General features: G+C 42.7%; 1 protein-coding gene across 1 annotated transcript in view; it reads right to left on the bottom strand.

The window, feature by feature from the left end:
* The window catches only part of tenm2b (teneurin transmembrane protein 2b), a 294,981-nt gene extending 274,022 nt beyond the window's left edge, over nucleotides 1-20,959 (bottom strand). The window contains exon 1 of the mRNA XM_077233547.1: nucleotides 20,673-20,959. The gene's annotated coding sequence lies outside the window, so the exon portion shown is untranslated. The remainder of the gene's footprint in view (nucleotides 1-20,672) is intronic.
* Nucleotides 20,960-22,741: the final 1,782 nt, after the last annotated feature.

Raw genomic sequence — 22,741 nt, 5'->3', positions numbered from 1 at the left:
GTTCCAAAGTTTTGGTGCTAAATAGGAAAAGGATCTACCGCCAGCAGTCGATTTAGATATTCTAGGTATTATCAACTGGCCGGAGTTTTGAGATCGCAATAGACGTGACGACGCAATATTATGCGTTAACAGCTGGCTCAAGTACTGGGGAGCTAAACCATTTAGTGCTTTGTAAGTAATCAGCAATATTTTAAAATTTATACGATGTTTAATAGGGAGCCAATGCAGTGTTGACAGAACCGGGCTAATATGGTCGTACTTCCTGGTTCTGGTAAGAACTCTAGCGGCTGCGTTTTGAACTAGCTGTAGTTTGAACTAGCGTGCAGGGCAACCACCCAGTAGAGCATTACAATAATCTAGCCTTGATGTCATGAACGCATGAACTAGTTGTTCCGCATTTGTCAATGAGAGCATATGACGTAATTTACAGACACTAGACACGTGACTTTCAAATGAAAGATTGCTATCAAAGAGCACACCCAGGTTCCTAACTGAATACGAAGACTTAACAGAGCAGCCATCAAGTGTTAGACGGTATTCTAGGTTATTACGTGTGGAAGTTTTTTGTCCAATAATTAGAATCTCTGTAGTAGGAAATTACTAGTCATTCAATTTTTTATATCAACTATGCATTCCGATAAATTTGTGAATTGGTAAGTTTCGTTAGGTTTGGAAGAAATATAGAGCTGAGTATCATCAGCATAACAGTGAAAGCTAATTCCATGTTTCCTAATGATATCTCCTAAAGGTAGCATGTACAGAGTGAACAGCAGCGGTCCTAGTACTGAGCCTTGTGGTACGCCATACTGAACTTGTGATCGATAAGACATCTCTTCATTTACTGCTACAAACTGATAGCGGTCAGATAAATATGATTTAAACCATGCTAATGCAATTCCACTAATGCCAACATAGTTTTCTAGTCTATTTAAGAGAATGTTGTGGTCAATGGTGTCAAATGCAGCACTAAGATCAAGTAACACTAATAGAGAGATACAACCACGATCGGATGATAAGAGCAAATCATTTGTGACTCTAATGAGAGCTGTCTCAGTGCTATGGTGCGGTCTAAATTCTGACTGGAAATCCTCGCAGATACCCTTTTTTTAAGAAAGGAACACAGTTGTGAGGATACTGCCTTTTCTAGTATCTTTGACAGAAAAGGTAGATTTGAGATCGGCCTGTAATTGACTAATTCTGTAGGATCAAGTTGCGTTTTTTTAACAAGCGGTTTAATCATAGCCAGCTTAAAGGTTTTTGGTACGTATCCTAGAGACAAAGATGAATTAATGATGTTAAGAAGAGGATCTATGACTTCTGGAAGCATCTCTTTCAGTAGTTTAGTCGGTATAGGGTCTAACATAGATGTTGTCGATTTAGATGAATTAACGAGTTCGCAAAATTCTTCCTCTCCTATAGCAACAAATGAATCAAATTTTACCTCGGGGAGACTATAATGCACTCCCTGATGTGATGCTGTAGTAGACGGTTGCATAGTTATAATTTTGTCCCTAATATTATCAATCTTATAAGTGAAGAAGTTCATAAAGTCATTACTGCTGTGTTTCTTGGAAACTTCTGGGCTTGAAGCTTTCTTTTTCGTTAGTGTAGCCACTTTTTCAAATAAATACCTTGGATTATGTTTATTTTCTTTTAATAGGGTTGAAAAATAAGCAGATCTAGCAGCTTTTAAAGCCTCTCTGTAAGCAATCGAGCTCTCCTTCCATGAAATCCGAAATACCTCTAGTTTTGTTTTCTTCCAGTTGCGCTCCATCTTTCTGGAGCGCAACAGGACCTCTGCTACAGGTCTGTCAGGCCAGGGCACTCATGGACATGTACGAGGGTAGCCCAGACCGTGCGCTCAAAGGTGAGCACCGCACTGCATCCGACCTCGCCCTCCGGGGCACGAGTGTCGTGGCGTGTGCGATCGGTCTAGCGATGTCCACCTTAGTGGTTCAGGACCATCATCGTTGGCTCAGCCTGGTTGATATGGCGGATACGGACAAGGTTCGGTTCCTGGTCTCCCCAATTTCCTAGGTTGGGCTGGTCAGCGACGCGGCAGAGAACTGTGCCCAACAGTTATCTGCCGCCCCAGCGCAGACGGAGACTATCCGGCACATCCTGCCCCGGGGGCCCGCTACTGCCTCCATCCCGTTTTGTTATATATGACAACAGTCGTCCATGAGGGACTGCTGTCTTTTATTTTAATTTTGTATTTGTTTTACTTTGTGTTATTAAAGTCTTTAAATGTTTGCCGGTTCCCGCCTCCTTCTTCCCATAACATCTGAACCTCGTTACAATTGTTATCGGGAAATAAATTACTCATTTCGTGATATAAGATTTTTACATATCGCCCACCCCTAATAAACTATAAACAAGGTGGAGGGAAGAACAATTGCTGTTGTGACTGGTATTCTTTATTAGATGTTTCCACAACAGCTACAAAATGAATAATGAAGTTGAATCAAAGCTTAAAAAAGTTGTAATGTGGAAAAAACATTGGAGGGACCCAAGCAAATAAAGGAGAACCCTCATTCACAAGATCAGTAAACATGAGCCTAACCTTGTTTGGGGGAGAACTGGAGCAAAGCAACTCGGCAGCAGAACAAGAACTCTGCCAACATCCATGGAGCTCAACTGTCTGGGTGAGGGATTAAATAAGAGGGCATTATAGAAAATAGAGGCTCCATTCTGTTCCGGGATCAGGTCTGCAGGTGATGCAGATATGTGCTGTAATGCTCTAATAGGACTGCCTGAATGCAGAACAGGAAATGATGGGCCACAACACCTCTGGCCAGGTCTTTGTGATGGGTCAGAAAATGACATCTGTAATGGGGCTATGTCTCTGAAGCTGCCATGTATCTGTTTTTCCAGGCAATTATAATTTTAGGGTGTTCAGGAAGAAATGTACTGAAATGCTTCCTCTGCATGTTGGCTGTCACCTCGGTTTAGTTCTGTAACAATTTCTTTAACTCAATTTTTTTGAAAGTTCAAGAACAAGTAAGAACATGATGCTCTTTTTCTCCTTTTCAGCTTTTGATGGACATTAATACATTTGACATCAGAGTTTGTTCCAATTGGTGTGCACCAGAGAACAAGTTTGTTAGAATGACATCAACTGCAAACTGCAATTGGAGCTACAAAAATTAATGCAAATCATGAGCTGTCAAAAATTTTAAGAGTTCATTATAAAGCCAGTTGCAAAACAAATCCATTAGTGCCACAAAGTCAAGCTGTCAGATTGTATGTATATTTCCAGTGAGATTGTAATGTGCTGAGACTGATTTGAAATGAAACAGTTTGACTTTAATGAAAAGTACTGATAATGTCTTGAATATTAAGGTGTTCAGTAAGATGAATGCATTATGATTCGAGAATTTACTCATGGTGCTTTATGCCTTTTTCTTTTTCTGTGATGGACTATGATCCATCACAATGTTAAACCATCAGACAATGACTGACAACCTGACAGCCTGCCATATAAGACTTTCCTATAGCCAATGCAACCCTCACAAAAACACCTTTCATTCAGTAGTCACTCAAAACTTATGAGCCATTCTGAATCACACAAATGACAAGGGTATTAAGCAAAGCGATTCCATAGTTTATTTTGCTGTCAACTAAATTTTGCCATTCTTAATTACTTTGTTCTAGAAAGATCCAACACCTGGCCCACAGAATGCATTTCACTCTCTTGACAAATCCAATAATCATAAAGCTGCTAATAGCCAAAAAACCTAGCACCACGAATCTGCTCTCATCATCCTAATAACAAGAATTGTCTATCATATGACACTTTTCTTAATTCAATACTAATACACCTGTAATTAAGTCGACAAATTCAATCAGTCATATTTCTATAACAACAACTGCCCACAATTAAGCATTTTGCAATTAATGCCTCTATACTGCTGCATATAACTTTATTAACCTTTATTTAATAACCTCTTTATAAAATATTTTGCCAAATAACATCAATTTAAACACAGAGCATAATGTTAAAAGTACATTTCAGAGACAAATCCATTACATGGTGCCAACGCATACAAGCATGTATTTGATGTCTGATCAATACAGTCTAAATATCAGAGATGAGTGTTGATATTTCAGTATTTCTGCCTGACGCTATGTTGTCACAGGCTTTTCAAACTATTTTAAAGAAATATAGCTACTCAGTTTAAATACAATACAGAGCTTTGGAAAGAAGGGCGAGAAAGGTGACGAAAAAGACAGAAGTAGAAAATGAGAGAAAAAGTCAATCAACTGGACATGTACTAAAAGGAAAATTGAGCCACAGAGCCATAATGCAATGAATCCACTATGAACGGTCTCCTAATTCTCTTTTTCACTGGTGAAATATTACAAAAGTCAAAGAATTTTTTAGCAACCCTACTTCTTTAAATGGGGTTTCAATTATTACTTTATGACCAAGAGCAAGAAAAAGAGGAAATCGCTGTTCTTTTCAGTAGTTACTTTCAACTTACAGCCAGCACGAGTAATTGATTGCATGCTTTTATTAACTTAGACAATATTCCATTACCTCCAAGGCCAGACTCCTTGTCAGTTTCTTGGGATAAGTTGATTTAAAAGGATCATTATGAAGCCTCCTGAGATGGCAGGACTAATTGTACAAATGATAAAACTAGTCTGCCATTATCTCACAGGTGACAGAGCATTTAAGATGAGCTAAAATGATCTTTAAATTCCATTACATGAGGAACAGGGATCCAGCTTAGGGTTCTGGGACATTACTAATATTCCCCCATTTTAGATTAACTTGCATGCTGTTCGTAATCACTTGGCAAAAAGAAATCTTTCGATTTGAACAGTTAAACAAATGGTTTATCAAACAAATTACTCTAATGTTATTACTGAAGTTTGGACTGTGTTGACTTAATTTGAATAACTCTTAAGAAAACCTCATGAAAGCAGAACCTTGTTTCCATGGCAAACGCCTTCCAAACAAACTACAATCTGGAAGCGGGTGATGCATCATCAAATTCTCTATTGTTTGAGTATCATGCTGCATTTGATTTTGTCCTTTGTCTGAAGAGTTCTTAGTCTCGCTCCTTAGAAACAATGCAAATGAGAAAAGCAATCAGTGCATCAGATCAAAAATTTAAGCTCACTGGCTACTTCATTTAGTTCAAAGGTTCATTTAGTACAAAGGATTGAATAAAAGCGTGAAATCAAATGAAAAGTCTGGCTTTCAAGGCTAGAAGTAAGCCAGTCTTAATTCAAAAACCTGTTCCCAGCTCTAATGAGTGCTTAACAAATCAAGCCGAATGGATTTCTTGATTTATAAGCCAGCACAACAGAATCGAACCAAACTCTGAAATTAATGTATAGAGAAGACCAGGGCTAGGTGTCAGAAATGTTCTCTTATGAGAGTATCTCTCGTACTTCGTAATATCTTACGCTATGGGGAAAACCTCTTTTCCACGAGATATTGAAGCCAAAAATTATCCTTAATTTTGAATTAATGTAAAACGCTGTGCGGAAGCATGCAGACATAGGCAAGACGGCTCGCGCGCCTATTGGCTGCCCTGCGGCAGCAGCAGCAGCCTATCGAGAGAGGCCCTGCGTGACGTGATACCTAATGGTGGCGCTTCGCGCCCATTTCGTCACGTCCCGCCAGAATAGGCGAGGCTTTGGCCTATAAATACGCTCGATAGGCTGATACAAACTGATTTTCATCTCTTCAGCGAAGCACTACTGCATCGCTGGATCCGGAGTGAGAAGCCGCGCCGTTGACAGAAAGCCTTCTGAGGGACGAGCCTTCGAGCCTGAAGCCGCTGGCCTTCACCTCGCCGCTTTCAGCCGCCGTACCTGCTACGCTTTCCGGCGTCTATATCCTTTCACTGCTAAGAGTATGTGTTCGCCGCTGCGACTCACACTCTCACTGTATATCTCTCGCTCTCCAAAAAGAGCTGCGTCTTTTAAAGATGCAAAGATCCTGCGGCTCGTGCCGAGCCACACTCAGCAACGGGTACCGTCATTTGCGCTTCCTGCCTGGGTGAGGATAACGCGGCTCTCGCGCTCGCTGACGGCGAATGCCCTCATTACGAGCTGATTCCCATGGTGACTCTGAGGACTCGCCTGGCATCCTTCTCAGAGCCCGCTCTTCCGCCCGCTGTAGTGCCGCGCCGTAAAAGCGCCGTACTCAGCGGGTCCCCGAGCCTTCTCCAGCCCGTGAAAGCTCACCGGTTCTCCCGCCAGCTTCACCAGCTTCACTCTAGTTGCTCGCTGACTGACAATGGCCGCCGCGTGCTGCCGCTTCCGCTGTTAATGACGACGAGATAGCTGCATCTGTAGAGAAGGCCAGCTGCTCTATCCTGGCGTCGGACAGTGAGGATTGAGCGAGCTCTGTGGACCTCCCCCCCTCTGCCCGCGAGTCGTTAGAGAAACAGGCCAGCATCAAAAACGCGGCGCGGCTAGGTTTCTTTACGTTACAAGAAAGCTACCCCGCCCCCCGTGGACATGCGTCACCGGCAAAATGAGGAAAGAGTGTGTTTTTGTCCCGCCGAGGCAACCAATCTCCATTTCTCAAACATTTCTCAGCTCCTCTTAGTCTGAGCGGCTGAAAATGTCAATATTGCAGCAATGAGCCTGTTGTATAACCCGCACGCCTGCAAACAAACGCCAACACACACACAAAACTGTGATGACGCTCTCTTATCTGCACGAGAGACCCGTGTTCGATCCCAGCTCTCGCAGCAGATAAAAATAAATAAATAATGTCTCGCCGCAGCCAGACTTCCACCGAACTTTCACTCGTTCAGTTCCAGAAAATGCGACTGTTCCAGTGTATTTTGCAGTAAACAAGCCGGTTACCATGGCCCGCTTGCCTGCACACAAATGCCGTTTCCACGGCGACCCAGAAAAATCATATAAGCAGTGTATTTTCTGGTATTCCGGCCACAGCCGATGGTGTTATGAGTGTAATAAAAATGCCCACAGCCCAGTGTTCATTTCTATACACAAACACAGCACGCCACAGTGCAGGGCTCGCACAAATGAGGTTGACTCATGTCAATTGTGCATTAAATGTAGTGAATGTGCCCACAACCCAGTGCCCACAAACAGGTCTCAGACCCATTCTAGATCTGCGACAGCTGAACAGAGTGCTTATGAAGCGCCAGTTCAGAATGCTGACAACCAGGAAAATCCTCGCACAAGTGCGCCAGGGAGACTGGTTTATGTCAATAGATCTGAAAGACGCCTTTTTCCAAAAACAAATAGTGTCACGTCACAGGCGATTCTTGAAAATCGCCTTCGAGGGCCAGGCATATCAAAACACAGTCCTACCTTTCGGCCTATCCCTAGCACCCCGTACATTTACGAAGTGCATGGATGCGGCCCTCGCACCCCTGAGACTTCAGGGCATGCGAGTTTTGAACTACTTGGACGGTTGGCTGATTCTAACTCGATCACATTCAGAGCTCATAGAACACAGAACCAATTTACTCGAGCATCTCGAGAATCTGGGTCTCACAGTCAATTGGGCGAAGAGTTCGCTGTTCCCAGCCAGAAAATCTCTTTTCTGGGAACAGTGCGGGGCTCGCTGTCTATGACAGCACGTCTGTCTCTGGAGAGCGAACTGGACATTCAGCGTGCCGCGAAATCCTTTCGCCGCGGCTTTATAGTCCCGCTCTAAAGGTTTCAGAAAATGCTGGGCCTCATGGCCTCGGCATCTTCGGTACTTCAGCTGGGCCTGCTTCGCATACGCCCACTGCAGTTATGGCTGAAAGCTTAAGTTCCACCCCAGGCATAGACCACTGGTCTGTTTCGTCTCAGGGTCGACATGAAATGCGTTTCCGCTCTGGAACCTTGGAAAATAGCCGACTGGTGTCATTCAGGTGTAAGTCTGGGGACTCCCTCGAGTGTGACGGTGGTGTCCACGGACGCCTCCACCTCGGAATGGGGAGTGCTGCTCGAGGGCAGACCGTTCTTTGGCCAGTGGTCAAAACGGGAAAAGCTCCTACACATAAACTGTCTGGAAATGCTGGCAGTCGACAACGCGCTACTGCGCGTTTGTCCCCAGATAAAAGGCCGCCACGTCTTAGTCCGGTCGGACAACATGTCAGTGGTGGCATACATAAATCGCCAGGGTGGCGTCAGGTCCCGAAACCTTTACAGGCTGACGGAACGCCTCCTGGTCTGGGCTCAGCACAACCTGCTTTCACTGAAAGCAGCGCATGTGCCTGGTCGCCTGAATCTGGGACCAGATTGTCTGTCCAGAAACAATGTCCCAGCAGGGGAATGGTCGCTGCACCCGCAGACGATCCAACTGCTGTGGGAGACAATCGGCAGAGCGCAGGTGGACTCGCGTCCCAAGAAAACGCTCACTGTCCGAACTTTTTCTCCAAGAGCAGGGATGCGCTGGCCCACGTATGGCCCCGCTGCCCCCTCTATTTCAAGCTCAGGGCTTTTCACCCGCAGACTGCGGGGTTACGGAAGTGCTCTCCTTCCTTCAGGAGCTGCTGGATAAGGGCAGAACCCCATCCACGCTCAAAGTATACATAGCGGCGTTTGCAAAACCGACGTCTGGCCAGTCACTGGGGAAAAACGACCTGACTCCTCAGGGGAGCTCGGAGGCTGAATCCTCCCGGACCCCCCTCAGTTCCTGCGTGGGACCTTTCTACGGTTTTTGAAGCCATGAAAGGTGTCCCATTCGAGCCAATCCATTTGTCAGACATGAAACATCTGTCTCTCAAAACGGTATTCCTTATGGCTCTCGCTTCAGTGAAGCGCGTAGGGGACTTGCAAGCGTTTTCAGTAAGCGTGTCATGAATGGAGTTTGGGCCTAATGACTCAAAAGTCATACTCAAACCAAGGCATGGGTACGTGCCCAAATCCCTCAACACACCGTTCAGACACACCGGTTATTTCTATGTGCGCCCTTCCGGTTCATGATGAGGAAGAGGATGCGAGTCTCCTCTGCCCTGTCAGGGCACTGAGAGCTTATGTGTCCCGCTCGTCTGTCTTCAGACAGACTGAGCAGCTCTTCGTTTTGTTTGGCCGACGCTCCAAGGGACTAGCCGCATCAAAACAGAGGCTATCCAGATGGATAGTCGATGCCATAGCGCTGGCTTACACTTCTAAGGGCCTGCAGTGTCCTTTGGGTGTCAGAGCGCACTCCACGGGGGGCGTGGCCTCGTCAAGGGCGTGGTCTAGCGGGATTTCTTTGCAAGATATCTGTATGGCGGCAGGCTGGGCCTTGCCGTCTACATTTATAAGGCTTTATAATCTAGAGGTTCCCGCCTTACATGCCAAGCTGCTGTCGGTCTAGAATTCAGTACTATCTGAGTTATGCTTGTGCATCGCTCACTGATCGATAGAACAGCTCCATGGGTGTTGAATAACCCGTACTTATACCCAGTTCAGGCTGAACACGTTCACCCTGTCTGTGTGGAACACTGTTGACATAACTAGCTCCTGTGGGATGCTATTTCATGGGGAATGATGCTTGTAGCCTCTCTTCTCCGACTCTCCGTGAGTCTACGGTGATTATGCAGTATATGAGCCCCGGGCAACTACCCTTGGGACTTTGGTGTCGGATTCCAGTACGCACGGCGTGTTGCATTGTGTTCCCCATAGCGCAAGATATTACGCAGTACGAGAGATACTCTCGTAAGAGAATGTACTCGGTTACTAACGTAACCCCCGTTCTCTCTAGAGAGGGAACGAGTACTGCGTATCTTGCCGTGCATACCAGGCCCGGCGTCAAGGGGGGGCTTGGGGGGGCTGAGATCATCATAGGGCCCCCCCTATGATGATCTCAAGCCCCCCTAGCGGTGATCTGAATGATGATTATGTGACTGAGCGTTCGTGCAGGGTTTTTCTAAACACTTATGAATAAGATAACTATAAACGAGAACCATCTGAACTGTTCTCTACTTTATCCCTTTTGTACACTGCACAGGTCTGCAGTGCATTACGGCTCCGACAAGATTTTATTCCGTCCTCCACGCGGTACCAGCTCACACCAGGAGCATTTCAGAAGCAATGCGACTGGATGCGCGAGACCATGTGATTTGCCTGTCCGATGTGATTTTTCTTGATATTTGGGTTTCTACCTTACAGTCTATGGTTTCTACCAAGGATATTGGTGTGCAATACAATTGGGAGTCCTTACAGGGTGTTTAAATGTACTGTGTTTTTTTTACTTTTATTTTGTATTTACGGTGTGGCTTGGACGCGGCGTCCGTTGAAAATAGACTTAGCACCTATCTTTAGTGAAGCGGTGCGGAGAGCCGCTTCTGGGATGCTTCTGAAACGCCGCGTCGTGGTTGGTGTAAACACAAGCATTGACTAGAGTGGGCGCGATGAGCTCCGGTAGCCGTGTCGCATCCGTAGCACGCCGCAGACTAGTGTTAACTAGTTTAACACTAAATAATTCTCTTTTTTTTTCAATATGAGGCACGAGAGAAACAGTAACAAACAGCAGTCCCAAACTAGTTTTTTTTTAATGTTGATCTGAGCCACCACAGTCATTTAAAAATATAAAAAATAACACAAAGTGAAAATAAAGTGGCATTTTCGGGTTATGGAAACGACACTTACCATGGTAAATACACAATACTAACAAGAACTGTTAATGAAACAGCTCCTGGTGAATAGAATGAAAATCATATCTGCATGTAAATCCTTCTCAGCTAACACGTGATTTATTGGTATTTTACTTTTATTCCGTGGCTTACTAATTTACATTGTAACGACGTTGCTCGTAGTTTCTTTTGCACTCTATACAGTGAAGCGATACACAGCACGCGCTGCCGCATTTGCGTGTGCAATTGAGTGCGCGCTTCGAGCACAGTATAACGGCTGACAGGACAGTTAAGTCCGTTTTTCTGAGGTGAAAGACTTTTTATTTCAGCGTATACTTACGTCACTGCCTGGTATGTCATATTGTGCTGGGTTTTCTTAAGTAGTCGTGATTCGCTCTAAACACTATTCGCTCTAAACACACACGCGCAGAGTGGATTTTCTTTTGTAATCGCGGCTTTGAACGATTACGTAATCGTGGCATCCGTAATCGTAATCGCAATTAGAAATTCGCAAAGCGAAGCGACCCCCATTGGGTATCACGTCACGCAGGGCCTCTCTCGATAGGCTGCTGCTGTTGTCGCAGGGCAGCCAATAGGCGCGCGAGCCGTCTTGCCTATGTCTGCATGCTGCCGCACAGCGTTTTACATTAATTCAAAATTAAGGATAATTTTTGGCTTCAATATCTCGTGGAAAAGAGGTTTTCCCCATAGCGTAAGATATTACGCAGTACTCGTTCACTCTCTAGAGAGAGCCGAGGTTACGTTAGTAACCGAGTACGTTTGTTTGCCTGGCAGACAAATTCTTGTCTAACAGGATTGGATGTTTGTTTAAAAAACTAGTTCAAAAGTTTTCACATGCATTTTAGATGTTGCAGCTGAATTCAGTTCATTAACTGTTTCTTGAATTATTTTGTTGCATTATTATTTAACTTTTTAAAATTAAAAAGACAGATAAAATAGCAGATTCCATTATGACCACATGACCCATTAAAGGGTCAACATGTATTTTATGAACTGTATTTCTATGCAAATGTCCATGCTTATTAGTCTTCCAGGTATGTGCCTATACAGAAACAGAAATTGAAGCTGGAGGAAGAAAGTGCCAAACTAGTCCCGATCTTCCTTATATAGTTTTTATGTTTTGACTGTGGCATTCAGCTGTAGTATTTTCAAATAACAGAACAGGGATACCACAGACAAATAAGTGGGTCAGTCAGCAAATGTCCAAAAATACAAAGCCACAGGCACAGAGGTCAGTTGTGAATGTCTCTTGGCGCATTAGAGAGAAGCGTGCCACACGCTTTCCACCAGTGTCTGTGTTACCGCTGCGGAATTATGGATATTGCACAAACTTTAGGCTAGATCTCTTAATCCTCTAATCTGCAGAGCTCAGGGAATAGCTGGCTACATCTGTAAGACCCTGGAATGCCGGGGCAATGCTCTTAATATGAAAATGTCATATTCACTTCCCTCGGCAGAGATATATTTACACAAGTCGCCCACACTCATGCATTGTAATTTGATGTAAGCTGTTCAGTTGATAGGGTGCCATTCTGAGACGTAGCTGTATGAGTTTCCCAGGTGAGTTGCTTGTGACAGATTGTGTGCAAAGCTGCTGCTGATGTCATGCATGACCATGAGTCGAAGTGCCCGGCTCCCTAAGCAACTGAATATCCTGCAGCAACTTAAGAGTTAAAAAGTGGTAATGAAATTACTATCATTTGTGAAGTCAGTCAACAGCGATCAATGCATTCTAAAAATGGACTGAATGCAATGACTATATTGTCTATATTGTTAATCTGACTAAATATTACTAATATAAAATATTTGTTGTTGGATGTTAAATCTAGACCATATTTAACTGAAATTCTACATGTAACATATAATCATAATTGTTTCTGTTGTATAATGTACATATTTGTAACCTTTTTAACGGAATTATAAATACATTCATACATACGAACATACATTTCATCATGTTTTGGTTTCGTTTTCCTTGCCCCCCTTTTGCCTGTGTTCCTTGGTCATTAGTTTCTGATTATTTCTGCACCTTTTTCTGTTCTGGGCAGCGTTTCACAAAAGCATTGTAGGTCTAAGTCAGGGGTGTCCAAACTCAGTCCTGGAGGGCCACTGTCCTGCAGAGTTTAGCTCTAGCCAGACTCAACACACCTGCCTGGAAGTTTCTAGCCTATAAGGCTATGTTTACACGGAAACGATCTGAAGAGAAAACGCAAAAGTGGCGTTGCGTTATCACTTTTTATTCTGCGTTTAGACGAGCGTTATCGGGGGAAATACACGTGCATATGATGACGCAAAAGTGTGTGAAATTCGATGTAGTATGCACTCCAGGCGGCTAGGTGACAATGTGAAGCACTGGGACACAACAACACCAATATCTGAGAATATTTTGTACAACTGCTGAAAAGACTCTTGTACGTTTATCAGAGCTGCTATGGCTACTTGAAGGTCCACACGTATGGAAATAATCCGGAATATTGGGGTTATTTTCCTGTAATGGCGCATGCCTGTGACGTAAACACGTACGCGACGAGAGCCACAGTGAGCAGATTTGCGTTTTTACTGTTTAGATGGGAACGCGACGGTGGATCGTTTTTAAGATTTCCACTCTGGAGGGTGGTTTCACTTTTTTGCGTTTTTAAGCCTCCAAAACGCCGTCGCCGTATAAACGAAAGGCACATCCGATAAAATATTTTTACGTTTTCACCCAGAATCGTTCTCGTGTAAACAGGGCCTAAGACCTTGATTAGCTGGTGGTCCAGGTGTGTTTAATTGGGGTTGGGGAGCTAAACTCTGCAGGACAGTGGCCCTCCAGGACTGAGTTTGGACATCCCTGGTCTAAGTAGATTGTAGAACCATTGCCACCAAAGGTCTTGGGTTTAAGGTGGGTTTAATGGGCTGCTGTCACTTTAAGACGAATGCATGGACCCAATATAATCATGATTTGCATTCGTTTTCTTGTTTACAACAAATAACCGGCTTTGTTTACGAGGATACTCGTCGAGACAGGCATTTTGACTTTGACTTTGCATGCACGTGTCTGTTCAAGCTCAGAAAGAGATTGAGACAAGAATTCGGTGTTCACGTGCTATCTCTATGCAAAAGAGATCCAGTATTCGATGTGACTATCACGATGTAGCAATGTTCAGGGAAGAAGGAGGCGGGAACCGGCGAACATTTAACAAACTTTATTTAAAATAAAATAAACAAACTAAAATACCGCCAGCAGCCCCTCGCGGACGACTGCTGGCTTACCCAAAATAAAACATAACGGCCAGCAGCCCCTCGCGGACGACTGCTGGCTAAAATAAAACACAAATACAAAAACCAGAACAACTAAAATCAGGCCTGTTCCTCTCTCCATCATCAACGTCGTCGCTCCTCCTTTATGCTTCCGCTCCTCCGTGAGAGATGCGAGACCGGTGTGCTCACAGGTGTTGCTCATTATCAATCGCACCACCGGCCTCGCGCCATTCTCTCACGTCCCTCGGCCGTCCTGTTCGCCACATACCCCCATCGCCCCTCACAGGCCGGGGGGTACCCACGAGCCTGTGCCTACTCCCCCCCCCGGCGGCGGCGATCCCTGGGGGGTATGGACCGACAAGCCGAGGGAAATGGAGACGGAAGCATGAGGAGCGACAGATCGAGAGAGGGGAGAGAGGAAAAAAAAAAAAAAAATGGTCCGGTTCCCACAACGCGCTGCCATCTGGTCCCCCACCAGCTGGGCGATCTCCTCCGCGGTGCCTGGCGGTGACGCTGGATGGCCCTCGGTGGACGGTTCGACGCTCCTCCGCCGCCCGGTGGACGGCGACGGCTCCTCGGGTGCCTTGGGCAGACGGTAGGAGTCCCCCGCTCCCTGCACCTCCCCTTCTCTGGTGGACGGCAGCAGGCTCCGGCCCACGGCGAGCGGCGGCGACTCCTCCTCTCCCTCCCGGATGGCAGCCGCCCCTCCAATACACAGGCGGCCGGCAGCGAGCTCGACCGTCCAACCGGCAACTCTCTCCAGCGCACCGCCTCGAGCGTCCATGGCCGCGAGTCCCCCGCTCCCTGCTCCTCCCCTTCTGGCGGATGGCAGCAGGCTCCGGCCCACGGCGAGCGGCGGCGACTCGCGCACCATGCTCGATGACACCGCGGATTCCCCACAGCGGCGAGGACTCTCTGACAGCGCGTTCCTCCCTCTTCCCGGGTTTCGGCACCAGTGTAGCAATGTTCAGGGAAGAAGGAGGCGGGAACCGGCGAACATTTAACAAACTTTATTTAAAATAAAATAAACAAACTAAAATACCGCCAGCAGCCCCTCGCGGACGACTGCTGGCTTACCCAAAATAAAACATAACGGCCAGCAGCCCCTCGCGGACGACTGCTGGCTAAAATAAAACACAAATACAAAAACCAGAACAACTAAAATCAGGCCTGTTCCTCTCTCCATCATCAACGTCGTCGCTCCTCCTTTATGCTTCCGCTCCTCCGTGAGAGATGCGAGACCGGTGTGCTCACAGGTGTTGCTCATTATCAATCGCACCACCGGCCTCGCGCCATTCTCTCACGTCCCTCGGCCGTCCTGTTCGCCACACACGATATTGATGCTAAAACGCTACATCGTGCAGCCCTAATACAGGACCAAAAATTATTACTTGCCGAGCACCAAATGCGAGTAAAAATTGCCTTTGGTGAGTATGTGAAACTGTGCCAATTGCCAGCTGGCCGGTAACATTTTTTTTAATTCTAACAATGCAATTTTGTGAGAACATGAACATGAACAAACATAAACGATGCTTGCAACAGTGCTGCGTCACAAATGTTTAAGCCATTTCAATTTAAATATTCAAGCGTGGTAATCGAGTACTGTTTTGGAAGTTTTTAAAATTTGATGCTGTTAAAACAGCAGTTGAGAGCTCAGAAGCTCGCGATCACCGCTGCACTCGCGCTGTAGAAACACCAGCACTGGGAGACTCTTCCAGAAGAACATTTACACACTCGCTCGTTAAATTTTAACACTCTTCAGAGACATCGACACTGATCGGCTCAGAAGCGAAAGACAAATGGTGCGTGCATCCACTTCCCGATTTATACCCACGCTGCGGCGCGGAGTGTGAGATGCAAATCTCGCATGCCACATGTACATTGGCTCGTTTTATCAATACTCGAAGTTGACAGGCTCCCTAAGCATGATCCCAATCAGTCGACTGAGAGTGACTGAAAGGGAACTCGCAGCATGGTGTGGAATATTTATTTTTCACACAAAAAAGAATGTAAAATACTGTTTTTATCGGATTGATTCATCAAAAAATAATCAACAGATTAATTAGCTAACAAATAATAATTAGCTGCAGCCCTAGTTGAATACATAACACTGACACACAACATCTTAAGGAACAGTTGCTATTAGTCAGGACACTGATGTGCAAACAAGAAGAACAGTGCAAGTCACTTGTCCACCTGCTTTGCTGTGTTGTTTTGCAATGCAATCAGATAAAGCTTCATTTAAAGCCTTCATTTGCTGTAGTAAGGCTTTTCAAAAAAAAGTGCATTAAGGTGACAAGTCTAAGCCAGGAAAATGGAGTCACTTTCTATAATGTGTATCTGATGGGTGGTTAGCGATTGTTTAAAATGTCAAAAGACTGACGCTAATCTACTATCTGTTGTGAATATACAGTGGATAAACTCCTTCTATTGCTATAATCTTCCATGCAGGATGTCTTAAAATATGTGAAACCAGTTTATTTTGTTACAGAAGAAGTAGAAGTTTTATTTATATAGCGCCTTTCCGTAGCTCAAGTTCGCTTTACATTGTACATTACAATACATTTACACACCCCCACACACATTACAATCACATAAGGACACATATAGCCACATTATCCAAAATACATGTTAAATAGATGTTTTTAGCTGTGTCTTGAATGTAGCCACAGATGAGGTACTATGAAGTGTAAGGGGTAGTGAAATCCATAATTTAGGAGCATTAACACTAAATGACCTTACACCTACAGTACACAACCGGAAACGAGGGATGGACAATAAACCAAGTTCAGCTGATCTAGGGATCTAAGGGCAGGGCGGTATGATTTAAGTAGATCAGATATGAAGGTACAAGACCATTTAATGCCTTTAACGTTAGAAGTAATACCTTAAAGTGGATATGTGATGCTACTGGTAGCCAGTGAAGGTCATGAAGCAGAGGAGTAATGTGAGCAGAACGCCTGGTGGAGGTGAGAACTCTTGCTGCTGAGATTTGAACATACTGTAATCTTGCATTAAGTTTTTTGGGCAGACCAAGAAATAGAGCATTGCAATAATCCAGACGTGATGTGATTAATGGATGAATTAAGGTTTCAGCATCAGCTAAAGTGAGAAAATATTGAAGACGTGCAATATTATGAAGATGGAAAAAAGAGGTTTAACAAGAGAAGAATTATGAGAGCCAAAAGATAGAGTTGAGTCGATTAAGACACCAAGGTTACGAATAGATGACGAAGGCTTAACATGAACTTCATCAATATCAAAGGACAGGTCCATCCTTTTGACTGAGGCAGCAGAGCCAATCACCAATATCTCAGTTTTTTTATTATTTAATTTGAGGAAATTCAGGGACATCCAATGCTTGAGGTCCTTGATACATGCAGTGAGTGAGTCAGGCAGGGATGGCCAATTGGAGCTGGTGGTAAGATAAATTTGAATGTCATCAGCATAGCATTGAAATTGAAGTCCATGCCTGCGCATGATGTCACCAAGTGTATATATATAGATGATGAACAATAGTGGGCCAAGAACTGAACCTTGAGGAACACCCTGTGTAAGCGAAGCAGTGGCAGATCTATGCCCTTGTATGGTGATATAGTACTTTCTGTCGCTGATGTAAGAAATGAGCCAGGAAAGAGTGGAACCAGTGATGCCGATATCAAAAATACGAGAGATCAGTATTTCATGGCAGACTGTCAAATGCAGCGCTTAGATCGAGAAGCATCAAGATGTTTACTAACTCTTATCCACCGACAAAAGAATGTCATCCACCACCCGAAGAAGAGCAGTTTCAGTGCTATGAGATGGGTGAAATCCTGACGGAAAAGGTTAAAGAAAACCATTAACATCTAAATATGATTGCAATTGCGAAGCCACAACCTTTTCAAGGATTTTGCTTAAGAATGTTAAATTAGATATTGGCCTGTGATTGTCCATGTTTAGATGGTCAAAGCCTGTTTTTTTAAGAATAGGGGTCACTGCAGCCTTTTTTAATTCTGCTGGGACAATGGTGGAAGCCAAACTACAGTTTATCATATGTGTTATGAAGGATGCAACCTCGAGGACACACATCTTAAGCAAAACAGTAGGTGTAGGATCGAGCCGGCAGGATACAATTAGATCACTTATGGCAACAGGAGTAGTCAGAAGCAGAGAGAGAGTTTGTTAAGTGAGCTGAATCAGAAAACATCAAATGAACATGTCTTTGGTTATGGATTCAGTGATTGACTTCAGTTTGTCAGAAAACAATTGGGAAAAGCTATTCACAAGCACCCCAGAGCCCGAAATAACATGTTGTGGTGTGAGTGATTTGGGCCTGCACATGGAAGTCCTAATGGTAGAGGAGAAATAAGAGGATCTTGCATCGTTGAGGGCTGTACGGTTGAGTAAATGTTCTTTAAAAGCCAGAGAATGCACAATGAGTCCAGTTTTCCTGTACAGTCTTTCTAGGCGGCGACCCTCAGTTTTCCACGTTCGAAGTTCAGGAGTAGATGGAGGCACGAGTAGATGGAGGCACGAGTAGATGGATGCACAGGTAGATCGAGGCACGAGTAGATGGAGGCACGAGTAGATGGAGGCACGAGTAGATGGAACCAGTCTAGTTTTAACAGGAGCATGCCCAGGAGCAAGTATTTGAGAAAAAGCGTTATTATAAATACAGCAGATTTCTGACGGACAGTTAGAAAGTAAACATTCTGATTTAGATATTGGACAACTAAAACTGAAGTTTATGAGTTTGTGATCTGAGAAAGTAAAATCAGAGCCACTAACAAGAATATATTATATAAGCCAGTTGTACATATGAGATCCAGTATATGACCCCTGGAGTGAGTAGCAAAAGCTACATGTCGATTTAAGTTGAAACAGTCCAGCACAGACATCAGTTCTTTGCATTGTGCAGTGTTTTCATGTATATTAAAATCACCAAGCAAAATAACAGATGAATGACTACCACAGACAAGAGTAAGTAACTCATTAATCTCAGAGAAAAAGTCAGAGGGAAATTTTGGAGGCCGGTAAATTAAGATTACAGCCAGTGACGTTTGGCCAGTCATTTACAGCGCTAGCCTATTCAAATGCTGCAACATCATGAAACTCGATCTTGGATATTTTAATAGTCTCACGGTAAACTATAGGCATTCAGTCTCACGGCAAACTAAGGGCAAAATACAGGCATTCAGCATCAGTGAAGGCACCTCAAACTACAGCATAACAAGAGAGAGTGATGGAATAGGTGCATAGAGTTTTCTAATTAAAAAAAAGTGTATTAATTTGAATCCATTATTTAAAAATAATTTTTATTCTACATCCTGCCCAATGTTGGCTTTCAAAACAATGTGTAATCTGAAGGCTCTGGAAACTATGTAGGCTATGCTTTACTATGCTTACAGAAAGGGTTAAAATATAAACATAGTTAAAAAAATCTGATTACTTAACATTTTTACACAGAAGTAAAAATCAGTAGATTAAAAATGAAAAACAAAAGCACAAATGGTACAAGGAACACAGACTCAACTGAACAGATAATTTACATAACCCATTACAATACTCCTTTTACTGTTTCTCATAAAAACGCAATTATATGCATGTGCTGCATGCAGAATTGTAAACCTGTACTTAATGTCTGACAACATACATTTAATGTCAAATAATGTATAAAGTCTCACCATGAAATCAAACCTGACAATTCTTTTATGTGGAATAGTGCAGTATTTATTGAAAATCATTTATCTGTGGAACTAAATGCATGTGCCCTCGAAATCTTTAATCAAAATAACTTCCCCTTCCTCTTGCAATGACAACATATTCTCTGATTATGTATTTTTGGCTTGAAGGCGAGACAACCTGTCACATGAGATCACAGCAATAGCAAACCAAAACCATCCAATTGATACCCGGTGGATAAAATCAAGTCCCACCCTACATTTTTTTATTGTTCGAGAAGATATACATCACAATAGGGAATAAAATACTCGCAACTTACATTTCATGCTGACTTTAACAGAGATTTACCTGCTGTCAAGAAAAGCCTTTATGTAAAATGGAAATAGCTTGACTTAACATTTACAGATAAAGATATAACTATAAAATGTATTTTATGCACTGTTAATGTGTAAAAATGTCCAACCAGGATTTCAAAACTGTGTTCTACGAAAGAACGAAAATCATAGGCTACAGGTTTGGAACAACATAGAGGTGGGTAAATAATGACACATTATTTATGTGAACTATCCCTTTAAGAAACAGCGAGGATCTAACATGATGGATGTGTCAAAGGTGGTGATAAATTAAGCTTTTACTGAGGCAACTGACCACCAAAGCTTTATACACAGAAACAAGCAGCTCACAGCGAATGCCAAAAGCGCATCATGCACATTACCGGAGTCCAAACTGAAATGCTTATCACCCAGTCAACAAAGTAAGCAAATGTTCTCCAGATCTTCACATTACAATCTAATAGGCTACATGCACAATAACCTACTTAGTAACAAAGCATAAGCGAACACATCTGATCTTTTAAACTGTCAAGATGTGAGAGAGATTACCAGACTTTATAAGTTCATTTTAACGAGAAAAAAACACAAATCTGGAAAACACAAGTTTACCTGTCCCCTTCAGCAGCACTCTGAACGTTTGCAAATATAGGCAGCTGTGGATTTGTCAAATTATGATACAAGTCAAAATGTTGTTTAGGCCCTTAAATGCGCTATATGCACGTTCACTGCAGCATATTAGTTAGTATGCGAGCACCGCTACTGCGGATGAGATCAAACACGCGCGCGCACAACCGTACTGATATAGCGATATGTGAAGGAATTTAGACTGACAGTTAGAAAAATGTAATATATTAAGAATATTTACCTGTTCACAAAGATTATTTTCTTATAACCACATCTTTTCTCTCTCTTCTTGTGAAGTTTTTGTCCTCGCGCACGTCGGGAGTGTTTGTTCTCGCGCTGTTTCTTCCACTCAGATACTTATTTCATTATGTCTCTTCAAACGCTACAGAACAAACCCGTACTGGTGATGTCCGTCGAGGAGGACCTAGAAAACTAAAACAAACAACCCATTCCGATGTGGATGTCCATGGTGTCTCGGACAAGGCGAATGGTTAGGTTAAGTAGCGGAGCAAGCACATGTGTAAATGTTGTCATTCGTGGAGCTGTGATAATCAGAGGGAGGGTGCAGTTGCTCCAAGTGTTGTTGGTGCTCTGTGAAGGTATCAGTGTGGGAGAATTTGTGTATCATTCATCTTAGACTAACTGAACCTGTATATATTATTTCAGACATTTGAAGTGCTTCAAGATTTGGGAGCCCGGAACTGCAAGATGAAAAAAAATTAAAATCCTGTAGTGCTTTCCTTTCCTTCCTTCCTTTATTTATTATTACTTACTTACTTACTTACTTATTAACTTAATTACTTGCTTACTTGAATATTTGTTTCTTGTTTTTTTTTTTGTTACTTACTTTAACTTTTGTTTATGACTCTTTTTTTCCTAATTTGCAAGAAAGATGTTATTTAAAGTCACCATGAAATCAAAATTGAACTTTTTTATGGAATATTTGCAGTATTTATTATTAATTATTTATCTGTGCATTTTTTTTTTTAATTCACATGCTCTCATAATCTTTAACCCTTTAAGGTCCGCACTTAGAAAAAAGTGATGGACAAATTGTTTGTTTGCATTTCTTATCTCCTTATGTCGCTAGTAACCACACTCAATGTATATTTTTTCAACACATCCCATAATTTTTAAAATATCGGCCTCTACCAAATGTTTGAGATGTCACTTAATGGTAAAAAATGGTACCGGAATTAATACACATACTTTGCCATACTTTTGCATTGCCCATCATAATTTATGATCAAAACCTTTTCTAATCTTGACAAAACACATTGTCAGAAAGGCCAGAGTCTCAAGGTTCCATATTTTGTGACAGAAGTGATATTTGGACATAAATTATTAATTTGTTACAGCATAATGCATACAATTAAAATCAATGGAATTTATGTCATTTTTAACTTTTAACTTAAAAACTTTGCGCCTAAACAAAATCTCATGGGAACTTCAATTTTTGTGATATCAACTTCAAATTTGGAACACAACTTGGTTAGATATATGGCTTTGATTTTATAGTAAAAAATGTTTTGTAAAATATATATTCTATATAAAAGAAAAAATATTAAGTACAGTATATTTAATTTCATGTAAATTTAAAACTTCCATAACTTTTTCATACATTTATTTTTTGAAGTGCTTTTACTTCAGCAAGAATCAGCTGTGTTTTCTTTAAAACAAGACCAAACTCAGGTCTATATTCCCAAGCATTCTTGAATTACAACCAAGTTTTAATAGTGTATTTTAATGTCCATTCTCCAAAAGGGGGGGGGGGGGGTGACAGTTAACCGTTATGTGGCAAATCAATTGTTTGAAAATTATTTTTTTTAAAAATTCATGGCACCAAGTAACATAATTTTGTAAAGTTAGGGCTCTTATAGTGTAATATGTAAAAAAAAATATATGCTTAGCTTGCAAAATTTCACCAAAAACAGTTCACATGGCTGTGGTGATTTATTTGTTTCTGCCATCCATGTTAGAAGAAGTGTTGTGACAAGTGCTGTTGATTGACACTGTGACATCTAGTGGATTTTTTTGGCATAACATACCTCAACCAGATGGTAGAGATGACTCAATCAGTTTGAGTTAAGTTAGGTACTCCTCTCAATAAAATATTGTGACTCAAAATGTGCTCAACCATTTGGTTGAGCAGTCAGTTAAAGGGTTTTAATCATGATAAAATCCCCTCCCTCTTGCAGCAACATCTCTTCTTTTCTTTAATGATGAGTTCACTGGTCCAAGGGCAGGATATCCTGCCATTCACATGAAATCAAAGCAACAGCAAACGATCAAACGATTCAATTCCCAATG

This window comes from Siphateles boraxobius, unplaced genomic scaffold, assembly GCF_051911475.1.
Source record: "Siphateles boraxobius isolate OS27281-9 unplaced genomic scaffold, OSU_SipBor_1 18, whole genome shotgun sequence".
NCBI lineage: Eukaryota > Metazoa > Chordata > Actinopteri > Cypriniformes > Leuciscidae > Siphateles > Siphateles boraxobius.
This window is presented reverse-complemented; position numbering and strand designations above follow the sequence as displayed.